The sequence below is a fragment of the Zootoca vivipara genome, chromosome 11 (genome assembly GCF_963506605.1).
Source record: "Zootoca vivipara chromosome 11, rZooViv1.1, whole genome shotgun sequence".
Lineage (NCBI taxonomy): Eukaryota > Metazoa > Chordata > Lepidosauria > Squamata > Lacertidae > Zootoca > Zootoca vivipara.
Window position 1 is genome coordinate 3,969,215 of NC_083286.1, and position 19,414 is coordinate 3,988,628.

General features: G+C 43.8%; 1 pseudogene; it reads left to right on the forward strand.

Moving 5' to 3' along the window:
• Window positions 1–14,735: 14,735 nt before the first annotated feature.
• Window positions 14,736–14,907, forward strand: LOC118077047 (U2 spliceosomal RNA; annotated as a pseudogene).
• Window positions 14,908–19,414: the final 4,507 nt, after the last annotated feature.

Here is a 19,414-nt window from a genome sequence, read left to right on the forward strand (position 1 = left end):
TTAATTTCAATTTACTCTGAGTAGGACTAGCACTAGATAGCTCTGTCTTTGCATTATTGGAAGTGTTTTACTTTCTGTAGTAAGTGTTGGTTATTTTGAATTTCTAGCTTTGATTTATTTTAGCAAAATCAGCTCCCTCAGATTTTGTTTATTCTTTTATATTATTAATTGGTCACTCCTTGGGCGCTGGAGGGAGGTCATTGCAAAGAGAAGCAGTTTATTTGCATCTGTAGTTTACAGAAGGCAGGTGGTTTCCATGACTTCAGGCTGTCAACTAAGGAATGTTTGGCCAAGTGGGGAAACAGCAGTAGAAATCCTTTTTTTAATTTTTTTTTAAAATAAACTTTATTTCTCACTTTTAAAACCAACAATATCAACAGACAAACCAATACAAACCTACAAACAAAAAAGATATAAATACAAAAAAGACAAACAAACAAACAATACAGTTCTACAAAAAACCATTAATACACTCAAATTAAAATTTCTTCCAAACCAATTATATATCGCTTTCCTTATAAATTCTCCTATTACTTGCATTACCATTTTTGTTGTTCTTCTACTAGATCTAACTTTCCCCATCCTTATAGTTCCCCTGATATATATTTCCCCATGCTACTCTAATCCCAACAGATCGCTAACTCAGTTTTTATATTATTTTTCCTAAAATAAACTTCTACACATTCCCATTCCATTTGAGAACAGCAGTAGAAATCCATTGGCATTTCAGGAAGGCAGCTCAGCATTTCTGGGATCCATAGAAGTGACCTAAATGTAGGGAAAAGATAGCAGCAGCAGCAGCAAGCAGAGGTCAGGCAAGGCGATTATATGTGGAAGAGATTGGCTAGTGTGCTTACTCAGCCCTACATCTACTGAGGCCATTTGAACATGGAAAAACAAATAAAGCTGCTACAGTTGCACAGCTGAGTTTGGCAACTTCTGTCCATTGTTTGCCTTTTGTTACAGATGAGCCTTATAAAAGGCAATTCCTGACTGGTCTGGATGATCAATGATGAGGTTTCAGAAGCGTGGGGGGGGGGGAGAGAGAGAGAGAGAGAGGGTCACTAACACTATTATTTTACAGAATGTCAGTTTACACAGTCCTTAGCACAAGACAACCTAAAAAGATGATTTGCAAGTGAATCTCTACTGCTTTGAAAACAGCTTGCCAAACATCATGAGGATCATTTTGGCCTCCTAAATGCTGTGACAGAATTCACACCCTTATCATTATCACAAGTCAGTGTGGCCCGGCCTAAGGCTACAAGAATGTCCATCAAGTATGCCTTTTTAAAGCCTATCTTTCTTCTTTCAACAGTGCCCCACCTTAAGCAATAGGTAATATCCCTCCTTTTCTGCATCTTTGCTACCCCTGTTCTGGCTTCTTGATGCAAGACATCCTTTATGGCCAGTTTCTATTCATCAAGCACAGTTCTAAATTTACCGGTAGTTACATGGGAATTAATCCCATTGAATGCACCTCTGAGTAAACATAGGGTTGTGCTGCATGTCTTACAATTACATATTTTAGCAGCTGCGTTCTGTCAGTTTTGAGTACACTTTGCCTCCCTCAAAGCAGCAATGGTGTGTACTACTCTTACTATAACACCCATCTGGGGATATGACTTGAATGATGCATGCTATACAGTGGTACCTCGGTTTAAGAACACAATTGGTTCCAGAAGTCTGTTCATAAACTGAAGCGTTCATAAACTGAAGTGAACTTTCCCATTGAAAGTAATGGAAAGTGGATTAATCCATTCCAGACGGGTCCGCGGAGTACTCAACCTGAAGCGTACTTAACTCGAAGCATGGGTGTAATTTGTTCTGGAAGTCTGTTCATAAACTGAAGCGTTCATAAACTGAAGCGAACTTTCCCATTGAAAGTAATGGGCAGTGAATTAATCCGTTCCAGGTGGGTCCGCGGCGTTCGTAAACTGAAAATTCTTAAACCGAGGTGTTCATAAACCAAGGTTCCACTGTACCTACGATGTTATGGGGAGGAAATTGATTTGCTTTATCAGTCCAACTTTCCGTTTTCTCTTGATCAACGTAACCAGATGCTTATTTATTTTTAAAGTACTGATATAATCTTATTGCTTTGCCTCTTCCAGTTAGGGATTGCAACATTTTTTAGATATACTTAGCTAACTTGGGGTGAGGGACGTGTTACCTGAAATGACTCTAAGTGCCTGTTTTTGTGTATTAAGGCCCTGTCCCATTTAGGACTAGGTCAGAGTGTGGCACATGTATATTAGTCCCTGGATGTGGGAAAGGGGTTTTCATTCAAAACTCTTTTCCTATAAGAGATACAAAGCACAAAGGGAAGATGCCAGCCTTCACTCATCTCGGCAAAGGTGTGCACTTATTTAATGAGCAGGTTCACCATCTAAGCCACACACATCGTCCTGGGTGAGATAATACTCTAGGCTATGTGCAGAGTTCAGCACATGGGACTCATAAAGAGGAGGATTATAGGATGCTCTCTAGCTAAACTAGCATATATTATTCCCTATGCAGAGTTAGCTCTAATGTCTGGTGAGGAGAATAACATCTGGTGCTGTTCTTTCAGAATGGGATGTTATTCTTGGATCAGGAGGCGCCAGCCAGTGAAGTCAACATTATTATAAGCCCTTATTCTGCATGCTCATTGAGAATTATTTGAGACTGCAGGTTCTGAATCATTAGCACTCTGAGGAGGAAGAGGAAGTCCGTGGGATATTCCAAAGGAAAAATAGGGGTGGGATGGGGAGAGGAAGAGGAACATTAACAGAATATTTCTAGCTTTACCACAAACACAGAAGGTGATTTGGGAACACTGCTCTGTTAAACGATCAAACTTGGTTTTTTAAAAAAGTAATGTCATCCCCAAATGATCTATTTTCCCTTCAAAAGGATGTGTACCAAGTCAAAGTATTTTATTTTATTAACACACTGGCCGCCCCTTGGAGATATTTATTTATTTATTTATTTATTTTAAAGAGCCGGCATTTGTCCGCAGACAGCTTCTGGGTCATGTGGCCAGCATGACAAAGCCGCTTCTGGTGAACCAGAGCAGCGCACGGAAACGCCGTTTACCTTCCTGCTTGGAGTGGTACCTATTTATCTACTTGCACTTTGAGGTGCTTTCGAACTGCTAGGTGGGCAGTGATGTAGTACTCAAGGTCAAATGTCTGCACAGCCATGAAGCTCACGGGCCGTCCACTGGAATGAACCTCACAGGTCTGTTGTGAAGATAAATTTGAAGGGGGCAACACATTTTCTGCATTGCAGGGGGTTGAACTAGAAGACCCTTGGGTCCCTTCCAACTCTATGATTCTATATGCTCCTTGGAGGAAGGACATGATAGACAGACAAACCTGTCAGCTCGAACAATTGATAGTTTGAAGGGATGTAGCACTGTGGTAGAAAAGGCCTGAAGTTCAATCCCTGGCCATCTCCAGGTAAGCCTGGAAGCTTCCCTTGCCTGAAGAGGTGCTACCAGTCAGTGTAGTCAATGCTGAGCTAAGACTGACTGACTTGGTATGTTCACCCTCTGGTCATTTCTACAAAATCATTTTGAAACCACTGGGAACTGATTAGGAACTGCAACTATCAGTTGATAAGAGGAATAATATCAAATATGTATCTGAGCAGCCTCCATTGCACCTAAGCATCTCCTTTGGATTGTTGACACACAAGCATTGGTACAGTCAGAGTGGGCCCAATGAAAGCACCATTGCTTCTAGGGCACTGGCTTGCTGCCCAGAAGAGTTGTTTTCTGAAAACAAAAAAGCCTACTTTAAATTGGGATATGAGATCATATCCACAGCATACAATTAAATCACATTTAAATTACATGGTTTCTTTCAAAGAATCCAGGGGACTGAAGCTGCTATTTAAGGATGCTGGAAACTGTAGCTATGTGAGGGTAAACCAGTGTCCCATACCCTCCAACATTTCTCCAGTGAAAACAGGGACATCCTAAGGAAGGCCTGCTAAAACACCAACACCAATGTGGTAGTGCAGCTGCAGTGGCTCACAGCAGGTCACAGTGGCTCTTCCTCCTCCTCCTCCAGCCGCAGAGGGGAAGCAGCCCCCAGCCCATGGCAACGGCAGGAGGAGGAGAAGCTGCTGGTACCACAGGCCATGGAAAATGAGCTGCCATGCAACGCCTGGATGTGATGTCACATAACATCAGCCCCCCCATCTCCTACCCGAGTTGGCGCACCTGCCCAGAAGCTGCCCTGTATTGTGTTACCCTCTGCTGAGAGAATTTTTAGCTTGAACTACTGTAACTTCTTCTCATTCCTTACAATAGAACAGAAGTGGGGAACCTTTGGCCCTCCAAAGGATGCTGAACTACAACTCCCATCAGCCATAGTAAAGCATGGCCAATGGCCAGGGATGGTGGGAGTTATAATTTGGCAAATATCTTGAGGGACAAAGGTTCCCCACAACTGCAGTAGAGCCAGCCACATGGCTCAGAGCAAAAGCAAAAGAAACACATGTGGGCACGCTCAGATTTGCAGTTGAAATGAGCTTCTCAGTAACACCATCCTAATGCGGCTTGTGCTCTAGGCCAGTGTTTCCCAACCTTGTGCCTCCAGCTGTTTTTGGACTACAATTCCCATCATTCCTGACCACTGGTCTTGCTAGCTAGGGATGATGGGAATTGTAGTCCCAAAACATCTGGAGGCACAAGGTTGGGAAACACTGCTCTAGGCATCAGGACTTGGAGAGCGGCAGGGATGTTATCTGCTGCTGGACCTCAGGAACAAAATGTCTTGCTCCAACCCTAGTTAGGAGCAAATAATTGTTTGTATGTCCCTTTCAAACCCCACTTAGAAATATGGTAGCTCAAGTTAGCATGAAAGACTGGATACCCACACATCATGCCCATTTAAGGCTTTTGGTCACCCTGGTGACCCTGGTGATGCTTATAGCCAGCCAAGCAATCCAGTTCATTCTCCACTTAAAAGTCAAGCCCATTAATTGCCTTGTGAATACTCTTACTAAATAGGCACAATGTTTGGATTTAAACTATGTCCCATTTCCCTATTTCCAAATGTAGTTTCCTGTCTGAAATTAGTACTTCATTCTTCTAAATTAAGGTCCCGTCTGCAAACAATGAAAACTGTATGAAAAAGGGAGGGGGATATTAAGGTCGATCCAAGTGACTTGTGTGTCATGCCAAGATATGGGACCAGTTGATCCTTATTGCAGCTCCCTTTATAGCCAAGCGATTGCCTGATGGCTTCCAGACATGCATAGAAGTAACTTCCAGTGCCGGCGCTGCCCGATTTCCGGTGCACAGGGAGGGTAAATCTCTCAGCGCCCTCCTACCCTGAGGTGACCACCGTGAGCGGCAAGTTAAAGGAGCACACGGGACAAGTTTCCCTCGGAGGCAGCGGCTGCTACTACTACTACCCCTCTCACGCTCCTTGCGCCTTAGCCCTACCTGTCCCCTTTGCCTTGCGGCTGTGCCCAAGCTCAGCACCTTGCCCCTGAAAGTGAACATTTTTCCCACCACTCAGCGCTCTATATAGCCCCCGCAGGAGGAAAACAGGCCCCCCTCCACCAACCCTCCCACCCCCAAACCCACCATCATCCACGCTTCCCAGCACAGCCCGGCCTCCTCATCGCCCACTTTGCATTCCCATCATGTTTCCCATCATGTTTCCCTTTATTAAACGGAGAGCCCAGCAGCAGCACCGACCCAGAGCTGCTTTGAAAATCCGGGTAAATTACGGGATATTTTGCCATTCAGGATAACAGCGGGAAACGGCTTTAAAAGTGGGGGGTTCCCGTGAAAAACGGGAGACTTGGCAGCTATGGATGGCTTCATCCTATCTCAGAGCATTGGGAACTAAGGAAATGTTATTACTCTCAACTCATTCTGCACTGAATGGAAACCTGGTCACATGGTAAAGCAATTGGATGCCTACTTCATTGTGGAGCCAGCTGCCATTAGAAGGGTCTCAGCACCTGGTGTCATGTCAACTGACCCTTAAAACGGGGTCAACCATGGAGCTTCTTCACCATACAAATGAAAGGATTTTCCTTTCCTTTCCCTGCTACTCAGAAAGCACCAGCTCTGGGAGACACAGCATCATTTTTCAAGGCTGGAAGTTGTTAATTTTGTGGTCTATTCAGGGTTTGAATGTGCACTTGAGCAACCCAGTGGGACAGGGAGCAAAGCAAAGCCAGACTCCAGATTGTAAGAGAAATGAATTGATTGGTTTATTAATGTGCAATGCTTCATTCAAAGCCTATTTCTATCTTCATATGGAAGATAGTAAAGCAAATCATAGCAAAATAAAGAAATGCAATATAGGAAAATGGTACTTAGAAAATATTATGGATTAAAAATGAAATAAGATTATCCTTGTAATTCCATTGACAAAGCAATCAAAATTTATTTCCTGTCCTAGTTGAATATTTGGTCTAATAACTTCCTCTAGCCCATCTAGATGTAAAGCAGAAAAATATGATTCTCAGCACCTTTTATATTGATCAGCAACTGGATCAGGAGTATTTAATTTTCCACTTTTTACATCAATTTCATTACTTCCATAAGATGTAGACTGTGGATGCTCATAATCTGTCTGGATGCAAGTGTAACTGGGACCCTACATTCTTGGCAATTCTTTATTTAGGTAACTTTCACACATTTCAGGTTTTAACAGTTCAATAACAACATTCTGATTCACATTTGAAGAGTCACATTCCACACTGAAGGGTCATTGTCATTTTTCTTTTTGCGCTCTTTATTAAACTGATGTTATATTTCCAGGAGGCTAAGGTCTCACATAACTGTGTTTGAGAATCAGCAGAAGGTTCCAACAGCTTGCATAGAGTGGTGCAGAGATGAACTTCCCTTCCTTATCATCCATTATGGTCCATCATGGCTGTGCTACTGTGTGCTGAAATTTGCTGAGGCCAGTACTGTAGGTGCTTTTGAAAGCCTGCTAGCCTACTGCATTTAGTTGGAACCAACTTCTATTTATTTCAGTGCCTTTTACACATAACAAGTATGCATTGCATTAAAGCTTTAGAAACAAGGCAGAAATAATCTGCGACACATCTGCCTTAAAACTAGTTCATGGAGAAAAGGTAACCAATTTCTTTACACACACAGATACAGTGGAACCTTGGTTTACGAACACCTTGGTTTGCGAATTTTCGGTTTACGAACGATTGTAACCCGGAAATAAGTAAACCGAGGTCTCCGAGTAAACCGAGGCCTATGGAGGCCTCCGCGAAGGCCTGAAGTGAAGGCCCAGCCTCCGCGAAGGCATCAGAGCCTCTGTGACTGGGTCGCAACTGCAGAGGTGCTCTGATGCCTCCGCGAAGACCCGGCATCTGTGGAGGCATCGGAGCTTCCGTGACTGGGCCACAGCTGCGGAGGCGCTCCAATGCCTCCGTGAAGGCCTGGAGAGAAGGCCCTCTAATGCTTCCGCGGAGGCACTGCACCACTGGAGGCCCTTGGATTGCTCTGCGAAGGCCCCAACAAGACAAACCCCAAGACAAACAGCAACAAACCCCAACATGCGAGAGGCCTCTACAACTGCCCCAAGCCAAGCCTTGAAATCCACAGGATGCCCAGCAGGTAACTTCCCAGCCCCAAAGTTAGGTAAGGAACACTTAGCGAAGACCAAGAGGAGTGAAGCCATTAAGAAAACAAAGATGAGCCTGGGCCAAAAAGCCCTTTACCAACCCTTGCCCCACCCCCAGCTGTAGCAAAATGGGTGGCACCTAGCCAGGTAAGCTCACCTACCCTGGGGGGGGGGGAGTGGAAGATACAATACTCTCTTATTTATTTTATAATACAGTACAGTACAGTACATTAATTATTGCCTTCATTTTATGGATCAATGGTCTTGTTAGACAGCAAAATTTGTGTTAAATTGCTGTTTTAGGGGGTGTTTTTCATCGTCTGGAACGGATTAATCCACTTTCCATTACTTTCAATGGGAAAGTTTGCTTCAGTTTAAGTACAGACTTCCGGAACCAATTGTGTTTGTAAACCGATGTACCGCTGTACGCTCACTTTCAGCACAATCTACAGAAGGGATTCTGGAGGTGTGACAAATATTCCTGTTTGGTCCATAAACCATTGTTTTGCTTTGCAAATCACAAACCAGTTTTAAGATCCCTGTAAATCTTTGCTTAAGCAAGGGGCAGGCTTTCACTTCCCCTCATGCAAATGATATACTTGTTTGCTCTTAAAAATGTGGAACTGACTTTGAATTGACCCTATGCTTTATACCTCAGTGGAGATCCACAAAGGGATATTTATAATACTTGTGGACATCCATATTACAGCAGTGGGAGTTTTCGTCATCAACAGATAAATGGCAGAAACATGGTTAGGCTAAAACATGGCAGATATATGCAATAGGCAGATGGAATCTGATTTATACAGCCGCCTCTTCAATGCACCTTCTCCTGAGCAAGCAGCACGGCATTATTTTCTATAGCACACACATTCATATAGAGAGAGGGATGGTGTTGGAGTGTGAATGCACATAATATAGTGCCACTTGAATAAAAGAAGTTTAAATCACAAATGTTATTTCCTGGCTCCTGTAAGCACATTATATTTTCTTGGAAGCTTTCAAAAATGTCTACTGCACTCAATGCCCAAAGGAAAGCAAGTAACAAGATTATTATTCATTATTATGATCACCACAGAGAATTTGCATTCTTGCGATGCACTTCATATAAACAGAAGGAGGGAAGGATACAAATTTGCTTTGAAGAGGCTGCAAATGCAAACAAGAGAAGATATAACATTAATCTGGGGAACAAGGAAGAACACATACACAGACAGTGACTGCCACAATATAAACATCCCAGTGGCTAGAAATGACTTAGTAAGTCTAGCGCACCAGCTTGTTCTCTCAATGGCCAACCAGATGCCTGTGGAATCTATAAAAAATGCTGCTTTTGGGGGGCTGACTGTCTGCTCTTCGGCAGACGCCTCCCTCCTGCCTATGACTTTGGGTCCCACGCACTAACGCACCCACTATGTCACGGTCCAGTCGGCGGGCAGTTGAAGCCCTGACTGAGGACATCAGGACCAGAGGCAAGATGGTGATGTAGAAGCACGAACAGGTGCAGGGCTGAGGGTCCAGCAGCAGGCAGTCGCAGGGTCAAGGAGCAAGGCAGAGGCGAAGGTCTGGGAGTCGAGAAGCAAGGCGCCGGCAAGGCAAAGGTCCAAGGGTTGAGGATCAAGGCGTCAGCAAGGCGAGGGTCCAAGGAGCAAGGCGTCGGCAAGGCAAGGGTCCAAGGGTCGAGGAGCAAGGCATCGGCAAGGCAAGGGTCCAAGGAGCCAGAGGCAACCAGGCAGGGATAGCGTTGCTGTGGCAAAGAGCTGAAGGGAAATGCTGAGCTTTTATCCCTCCCAGCTCCTGCCACCAGGTGCAGTGAGGTATCAAGTGGCCTCACCTGAGTGGTCACTCCTTGCTTCTCCAGCACAAGCTGAGGCCTCATCTGAGTGGCCAATCCTTGCTTCTCCAGCACAAGCTGAGGCAGGCCCCAGAGCACTACAAAGCACTACAGGCCCCAGAGCCTGACTCCTGCCCATACTCCTGACACACTTCCTTCCTTCCTTCCTTCTCTAGCCGACTTCCCGCTTGCCCAGCCATAGCCTTATGTGGCGGTGGCAGCTCTGCCTGGGAAGTTGCTCACTATTTTACAGTGTCCAGGAGCAATGCTATGTTGTCTGCTCTGGGTCGCTGTGGGAAATGCAAAATGGTGTTTGGTTTTTCATTGCTGCTACCACATAAGTCCACAATCGGGGTTGTCAGCGCTGGAGTGGCCTGCAAGGGTGTTTGGGCCTGAGAGCTGCCTGGCACTGCAGCTGGCACTGCTCTAAACAATTCATTGAATGGGCACTTTCTGTGCAGGCCTTGCTTCAGCTAGTCTTCAGCTCAACTGCCCACCAAAAGGGACAGAAGCAGCAGCTAAGGACAAGCAGCATGATGGTGTTGTTCAGCACCTTAATCTCTGAGCGCTGTGGGATTCCAGGGGATCCAGGCGGTGACCCAGGTTTTGTGTTTCCTTGGAGAATGAGGCACAGTGGAGACTCTGGTGCCTATATGGTTTATTTACAATTTAAGCCTCTACCATGGAGGGGGTCACAGCATCCACACCCCAATAGGGTCTTGTTTCTCCCATAACCACAGCCTTGGATTCGAACAGAAATCAAATATTTCTCTGACTTTTATATTATTTCTTTTTCTTTCCCACAGCTTTCCCCCCCTATTTTTTCTTTCCCTTTTGTTAAATTTGCTGATAAAAATAATTTTTTATATAAAAAATGGGGGAATTTAGATTAGCTCATACAAATTTAGTTTAGGACCTTTCCACACTGTCAGAGTATGCTTTAAAGTTTAAACCATATTTTAGCCATTTTTTGCCTCCTTATCCAATACCCTTTCCAATTACAGTAGTTTAGTTGGTTGCACAGAACGAATCAGGAAAAAGAGAGCTTTGCTGTGAGGAGTATAGGGGAAGAAGTAACCATGTTGTTTATAATGTAAGCAGGGATCCAGACCATGATTCACACCTGGATTTCAGAATGGTCTCTAGGGGTCAGCAACCTTTTTCAGCTGTGGGCTGGTCCACTGTCCCTCAGACAGTGAATGAATCCCTATGCCCCACAAATAACCCAGAGATGCATTTTAAATAAAAGCACACATTCTACTCATGTAAAACACCAGGCATTCCCCACAAATAACCCAGAGATGCATTTTAAATAAAAGGACACATTCTGCTCATGTAAAAACACGCTGATCCGTGGGCTGGACTGGGAAGGCGATGGGGCTGCATCCGGTCCACAGGCCTTAGGTTGCCTTCCCTTGCTCTAGGCTAAGCACAGACTAGTCCACCCAAGTTCTAGCTCTGTTTCTCATAGTTAATTGTGAATTTGCCTATCAAAAGTTTGGGGGTTCTAAATTGTATCCTGAATATTCCGACAGTTTCCTGACTACAACTGCCAAGTGCAGTTGTGAACTTAATGCAGAGATTCTGATTCTAATTAAGTAATAGCAGAGGTTGCCTCTGAATTTATGAGGCCATAATCTACTCCCTTGTGCTCAATAAATACCATTGCTACAGTCTGTGGTGTTAATTTCACACTAGAGTGGGAGCTCGGAGTTGTTGCCAAATATAATCATAAGTCACAGGCAATTTGGATTATTACTGTAGAGCCCAGTGCATCGAGAATTGTGGTAGCTTATAATCACTTCTTAAACTCATTAACTGAGCTTTTGAATAGTATAACTTTCCTGTCTGTGATAAAGCATAGTTATGTGTTTGCCTGGGAATGAACTGCAGAGACAGAATAATAACTATGCTCATTTGAAAAATGCACAACAAACTTTGTCAGTAGGTTTCGTTTGCTTTGGGGATCGTTAGCTGGGCATAACCTAAAATTTTTTGGAGCCATATGCTAGCTGTTCTCTCACCCCTCAACTCTTTGAAGGCAAGGTCTAAGCCTACATGCTTCCAACTGCCAAATTAATTCACAAAATTGCGTGCGCATGTCTGCATAGAGAACAACTAGTGCTGTTCATGTGGGAAGCTGGAAACTCAAGGACAATTTACTGAACTGTTCAAAAACATCACATGCCGTGCAGAATGAGGAGGACTTTTTATCCTGCAATTACAGGGTTTCCCAATGTAATGTGTAGGATAGATCAGAGGTAACTAGGACATATTTCCAAGGCCACAGTAGCTGCATTTCAATGGCTAAGTTGAGCCACAGCACACTACCATGTTTCAGTGGCATGGTACAGTCCAGGAACATGAAGTCAAGAAGAAAATGTTTTTCAGTAGATATGGGTTTTCCTCATCACCATAGGCAGCCAGGTCTGGAAATGAAGTTCTTCAACTTAGAGACCCTGAAGTTAGTCTCTGGAGCTGGGGGCTGGGAGCTGGAGCTGAAGACAGAGCATGGAATGCAAAGGGCCAGTCCTACCATTTGATAGTGATCTGCACCAGTTAGTGGGGAAGAGCAGCAAGGTGTTAGAGGACCAAACTATGTGTTCCACATGCCCTTCCCTGTGTCCTCTAAATATTCAGGTGTGGTGAAGGATGATGTTTTGTGGGCAGTGTTGATAAAAGATTCAGCTGCCAGTCCGTGAGTACAGTCTGCTTCTGTGGACTTGGGTCATCCTGTCCTTTGTCTCAGGCAGTGAAATGTCTTGGGTCAGTCCTGCTAAGGCAGAAGGGGAAGGACAGTAGCTCAGTGGTACAGCATCTGCTTCATGTGCAAAAGGCCTGAGGTTCAGTCCTTGGCGTATTCAGGTAGGGATGCTTGAAGCCCTGGAGAATCTTTGCCAGTCAGTGTTGACAATTCCAAGCTAGATGGACCAGTTGCTTGACTCTATATCAATTTTGAACCAATCAGTTGTTCCATATCCAGTTCGAACTGTAGCTTCTTGTCCCACATAGAGATTTCTCAGGAGACAGATGAGGTGATCAGGTACTGCCATTTCTTTAAGAACTCACCATAGTTTGCTGTGGTCGACACAATCAAAGGCTTTTGCATAGTCAATGAAACAGAAGTAGATGTTTTTCTGGAACTCTCTACTTTCTCCATAATCCAGCGCATGTTTGCAATTTGGTCTCTGGTTCCTCTGCCCCTTCGAAATCCAGCTTGCATTTCTGGGAGTTCTCGGTCCACATACTGCCTAAGCCTGCCTTGTAGAATTTTGAGCATAACCTTGCTAGCGTGTGATATGAGCGCAATTGTGCGGTAGTTGGAGCATTCTTTGGCACTGCCCTTCTTTGGGATTGGGATGCAGACTGATCTTCTCCAATCCTCTAGCCACTGCTGAATTTTCCAAACTTGCTGGCATATTGACTGTAGCACCTTAACAGCGTCATCTTTTAAAATTTTAAATAGTTCAGCTGGAATATCATCACTTCCACTGGCCTTGTTATTAGCGGTGCTTTCTAAGGCCCATTTGACTTCACTCTCCATGATGTCTGGCTCAAGCAACCACATTACCTGGGGTGTACGAGACCTCCATATCTTTCTGGTATAATTCCTCTGTGTATTCTCCTGTTGTCTTTGTCCATAGAGTTTTATTGGCAGGGATACTGGAGTGGCTTGCCGGTTCCTGCTCCAGGTGGATCACATTTGGTCAAAACTCTCCACTATGACCTGTCTATCTTGGGTGGCCATGCATGGCATAGCTCAAAGCTTCTCTGAGTTATTCAAGCCCCTTCGCCACAACAAGGCAGTGATCCATGTTCAACATTACTGTATAACTAAAAATACAAATAAATACATCAATAAAAAGAGAGAGTCTGTCAATCAAACATTCAGTAAAATATTAATAACTAAATAGAACAGGGCATAAGAACATAAATATATATATATTACTAGATGAAGCCAATGACCTATATAATCCTGTGTCTTCTTTCACAGTGGCCGTCTAGATGCCCAGCGGCAGAGTTCCCAGGGTCAGGGATGCTTTAGTTGTGATGGACTAGATGACCCTTAGGGTCCTTTCCACCTCTACAATTCTATGATTTCATTAGTTTCCAGGAGATAACCATCTCAATAGTTTCTCCAACCCTGCAAGGGGGCTGGCATTATGAGACCAAATTACACCAGGCAGTGATTTGTTCATGACAGAATGCCAACAAAATCCAGACCACCCCCTTCACACCTAATACAAAAGTTGAATTGAGAGTTTGTTCTCATATTGACAAACTGAGACAGCCCCATGGTCGCCATGGAGCACCTGAAGTCCTAAGCTGGTCCTGTCAGGTGACATCATCATGGATGTTGAAATCCCCCAGGACCAGTGTCTTGAGATTTTCCAACACCACATCTGAGACCAGCTCAGCCAGTTTGATCAGGAAGTCAACAGGCAATGGGAAGGGCAGCAGGCCAACAGCACCCTTATTTTGTCTCTTGGGTCCAACACCAGATACAGGCCCTCATAGCCTAACCCAAGATGTTAAGCAAGGTGAAGGTCTGTCACTAGACCTTCTATCATGGCCCCTGGTGCTGCACTGAATATTCTGTCAGGTGAAACTGAGTCAAAGCTACTCTGCCAAGCCTACTCACTCAGGTCTTGGCAATGCAAGGCAGGTTAGCTCCATCATACATGATCACTGTGAATCTTATTTGTACAACTGAATGTGATAAAGAATATAATGGAGTTCTAAGAACAAGATAATCACTTGAACAGATCATTTAATTGACAGGAGAGCAAGTGGCATGCTTGGCTGCTAATGTGAGGCAACTATTGATCACATCATCTTTTTTCAAAATGAACTCTTTGTTCTCCCAAGAATAAATATGAAAACATAATCTGTGAAGTTATCAAAATCATTTAGTTAATGAAGCTTGCATTGTCAAATGTGACCAGATCTTTTTGTCATGAAGTACACGACTTTTCCCTGCTGTACAAGATTCTCTTCTTTTATCTTCTAGAATTAATAAAATATTAAAATTCATATTAAAAATTAAAATATTTTGAAGGTAGGAGAAAATGAAGTACAGAGACTTTCTCAAATTCAATACAAGGAACCTCTCTGAAGTACCAGAGAACAGATTCCAAATGCAGAATGCAAAAGTTTGTGAGTTCTTTGTGTGTGTGTGTGTCTGTGAATTTATGTTTGTTGAAGGCTATGTAGTTATAGAGGACAAGAAATCATAGGCATCGCTGAATGGAGCAGTCAAAATTGCAGTTGTTATTTTGTGCAATTGTGTTATTTTTTACCTCATCGCTTCTTGGCCTTTTGGCTAAGATCAAGTGTAGTGTAGTACCTCATGCTATGCCAAGTATTTCAAATCATGCCTATTTCCCAAGGACAGAGGAAATAAATTTTGCTTGTGGCAAAGTGCTGCACTGGAAATGTTTGACATTCCTCATGCTCATGATCACTTCAAGGGCAGATTTGGGGACTCCAAGAGACACTTGGTTTTTTGTGTGTACACCTCCCACAGACACCCATGTGAGAAGCAGGTGGGATGGTGGCTGGGGAGTTTCTGCTTGACTTCTACATTAGATAAAAGTCCAAACAAAAGGCAGACACTTTCCTGAAATGGCTTTTTGTTATGGCTATGATAACAATAACATGGTTGCTACATGGGTGTTGACTCAAAGATAAGTTGACTTACTAAAGTTCACAGCAAGCAGCACCTGCTTCAAAAGGTTGGGGGCCCTTCTGAACAAATTGGGGTGCAAAGTCTGGGGTGGGTAGGGGCCACTGGGTAAAGGAGGGGGACAGGTAATTTCTTCCCATTAACTTTCTTAAGCTTCTCTTAAGATCCAAGTTGAGTTTGATGAGATTTCCCACTTGCTTCGGCAGCTGCCTTCCTTCCTACTTTGTTTAGAAGGGTCCCCTGAGTCACCAGAGTAAGTTTGGGCTCCTGGCCTCTAGTAGTAAGAATATAAAATATACTCCATCAGTATATTATCTATGCAGAATCTAGGATCATTTGGACTGATGAAAAATCTCAGCAAGCAGCAAGAGACGGTGTGCAAAACCAGAGTGCACTAACAGGCATTTGGGAGCATTCAGCAGCATTTCTTTATGCTCACAGCAGGATTATAGATCTACTAATACGCTGTGCAGTGTAAAAGCAAAACAAAGCACTGTTCTCCAGCCCTGTATACACGGCCACATTCTCTAATGGTCACCATCGGCTATGTTCATATTCTAGGCCCTAGTGAGATGCAGTAGACGCCAAGCAATTAGTTTGTTGATCTTCTCAATGCAATGCTAAGGCAGATGTTGGAAGCTGCAGCAGATATCCTAGTTAGCATAACATACCCTCCAACATCCCAGTGATGCAAGTCGGGATATGAACCAGCCCCTCAACACACACACCCAACCAAGACCTCGCCACCCACTCTGCAGATACATCCACCCTGCTCAGTGACTCCCACTTCCCACCTTGATGGAGGTCCAATCCCATCTCCCTCAGGACTTGGGTCTCCAATAAGAAAAACAGCATTCCAGAATTCAGGCAGATCAGGAGCCAGAATTCTGCCAGAATAGGTTTCAGATATCCGGGGAGCAGGAAACTTCACCATTCCAGAGAGCAGTGCCAGCAACCAACCATTACCAAAGTTGAGACAACTGGAATGTTTGCTGCAGAGGACATCCAACGTTCTATGAGGGCTGCTAAATAGTGCCAAGAGCTCTCCATCCAGGCTGCAACTGGTGAAACAGACCAACAGGTTGGGCAAGTGACCAGGGCCAGGGGGTATCAGCTGAGGGGGGCTACCTCCTTCCCCTCATGATGATAGAAGCTGGAACCCTCTCTTCTTTGTAACTATTAAGGGCACAAAAATCTGCCTGTGATGGATGTGGTAACCTAAATCTTTTCACATTTAACATCTTACTGATTTTCATAAAAAGTACAAACATAACAAGAAGAAAGAAAACAAAAATAAAAATGTAAACCATAGAACATCACTGCCTGTAAAGACAAAAGTACATAAGCACAGCTCCAAAGGAATAATGAGATATTGACTCATACAAATATTTCCTACAAAAACAACAACAAAGAGATGTAAAAATAAAAGTATTCCTCACCTTTATTCACCATTATTTTCTTTTGGATAAAGGTTAAATAAAGTCTTAGATGAGCCAGACATTTGAATGTACCAGTGATTCTGAGCAACTGCATACCTCAATATTGCATAAGAAATAAACTCCCACAGAGCATGCCACAGAGATATCTTTTAAAGAAGGGCAATTTGCCAAATGCTAGCATACCAGCTATCCAGTTCTTAAGACGGGAGGTCCCATATCTCTTAAGCCTCTCCTCTTCCCAGAGGGGAGGGGTTGTGAGTGGGAATCGCTTCCTGCGCTCACAGGGGGGGGGCATGGCCAGGGCCCTTGCGTCATTAGAGTCCTGGGCCCGCGCCATGCCTGCTGACTGGGGGGGGCGTGGTGTGCCAGGGCCTTTAAATGGCCATGAGCCTACAAGCTCTTCCTTGTTTTCTTCTGGCTTCCTCAGATCACCTTCCCTCCTTCCCTCTAGATTTTCTTTCAGCACCGATAAAGTTGTGCCCTTTTTAGCTCATTAACCTAAAATACTTGTGTCCATGTGTCTTATTTCATCACAAGCAGGGAGTGGGGCCTCAACTCACAAACAGTGGGCAGCTAGTTTAGATCTCTTAAGTACCCCACACACTGATGGAACTGCATTGCTAATGAGTAATGGCAGCTGCAGCTACAGAAGCAAAAATATTAATTTGCTCTGTTCTCACCTTAGAGGTTCTGTCGCTGCCATTGAAGACATACAGAGCGGATTTTCCTAAATAAATTGAAAGTGAGATTTTACAGTGACTGTAATTTACAATGACTCCTGACTTGGAACAATCATTGTCACTTAACATATTTACAGTGGCATTCAAGAATCCGTGAAAATCCAAAACCAAAGCATAATTAGGTTTTAGAATCATAGGCAAGGAAGAACTACTTTGCTTTACACTCACATGTCCCACTTAAGGTTTCTTTATACCTTTCCAATTGTCAGGTCTGAGCACTTTCCTTGCTTGTAAAAATAATCCTATCAAATCCACCATCGTTTTGTATTCTGTATTGGTGTACAAATTTTCTGCCTCATATTTTTCTCTATTCCCTTATCTATTTTATATGATTGCCTTGCCATTTTTTATAATGCTTTTATAGAATCTGATTCATTGCCTAACCTAAAGTAAACAAAAACAAGCCATAAAAATGCATCTTATTTCAGATGTGGTGAGAATAAACAATAGTAAAGAGAATGATGTTATTAAGACTTTAAATTATGATAAAAAACTGCAGATGAAATGCAAAATGTAATCAAAATATAGTACTAGATGGGGAATGAATAATGTGGCAACAGTGGGCACATTAATTGTTGTTTGATATATATATTAGCAGGCAATATAATAAAAGTGACATTATACTTGCTTCTGTCTTACCAGCTTTCCATAAGGCCTATCCTCATATAACATTGTTTAGAAAAAATAAAATGAAATAAATAAAAATACAGTCTGAAGTCTTGTCAACAAATCTAAACTTCTGGGAGTGGCTTCAAATGTTGTTTTCATGCAAAAGCAAATTTGTGTGTGTGACATTGCTTCTTTCTATGGGTGTTCAGAATATTCAGGGATGAGCTGCCATATCTCCGCAGCAAGATCTATGTGCCTGTCTCTCTATGTGGACAATCCAGAGAGATGAATGCATACAAACGTCTGATGTGCTAAACCAGCAGCATCAGGCTCTTCTCAGTCTACTTAATTAGATGAGCCAAAATTGCTCCAAGCCCCACAGAAACAACTCAGAAAATGGTAGAAGCAATAGGAGTAATGCTAGAATAACTGGTTTGTGGTCTTCTTTGGCGATCACTCGTATCCGAGTAAGATCGTCTTCCATGAACATGTTTTTAACAGTGAGTCCATAAGTGACTGTGGAGGCCAATTCTGGATCTACACTTCCTTCCACATAAGTTGCCAGGCAGGAGTTGAACATGGTGAGAGTTTGTCACATATGCCTTCCTCTTAGCACATTTCTCCCTTTCATCATGAGGTCGAGCTCATTCAAAGGCCATGACACCTTTGGAGGACCACTTGGTGCTGTGGTCTAAACCACTGAGCCTCTTGGGCTTGCCGATCAGAAGGTCGGCCGTTCAAATCTGTGTGACGAGGTGAGCTCCGGTTGCTCTGTCCTAGCTCCTGACAACATAGCAGTTTGAAAGCATGCCAGTGCAAGTAGATAAATAGGTATCACTGCCAGGGCAGTCTCGAGCAGGTTGGGCGCCCTGGCGCTGAGGGGCGGAGATCGCTCCGGCGCCCCCGCCCTTGCAGGGCGCAGCATGGTTTCCGCGTGGCTTTGCCGCACAGCGCCCTGCCTACCGGCCCGGCACCCTGGCACACCACGCCACTGGGGCTCTACCTAGAGCCAGCCCTGATCACTGCGGTGGGAAGGTAAATGGTGTTTCCATGCGCTCCGGCTTCTGTCACATTGTTCCGTTGCGCCAGCAGCCACATGGCCCGAAAAGCTGTCTGTGGCCTGAAGCAAGATGAGCACCGCAACCCCATAGTTGGTTTATGGTGGTGTAGGGGTCAAGTAGCAGAAAAATTGCCACATACTATTTGGAAATGGTGTTATCACATCTTATGGAAGTAGCTTATATTGCTCTGTAGGGTAGCAGGACTTATTCTGGAGGTGCATAGTTTTCACGTCCTTCATGGGGCTAAGCAACATCCTATCTAGTTATTTATTATTATGGCCAGTGCTATCTATACCCATTAATAACATTTATTGTCATCTTTCCTCTTCACTGCACCCCTTTGAAGTTCAATTCCCATAATGAGCAAAACACTCATCAAGATGGACATTTTAGGGAGGAATTTCCCAAATCTTCTAATAGTGCCTTAAGCTGAAGCATTTCAGCTTT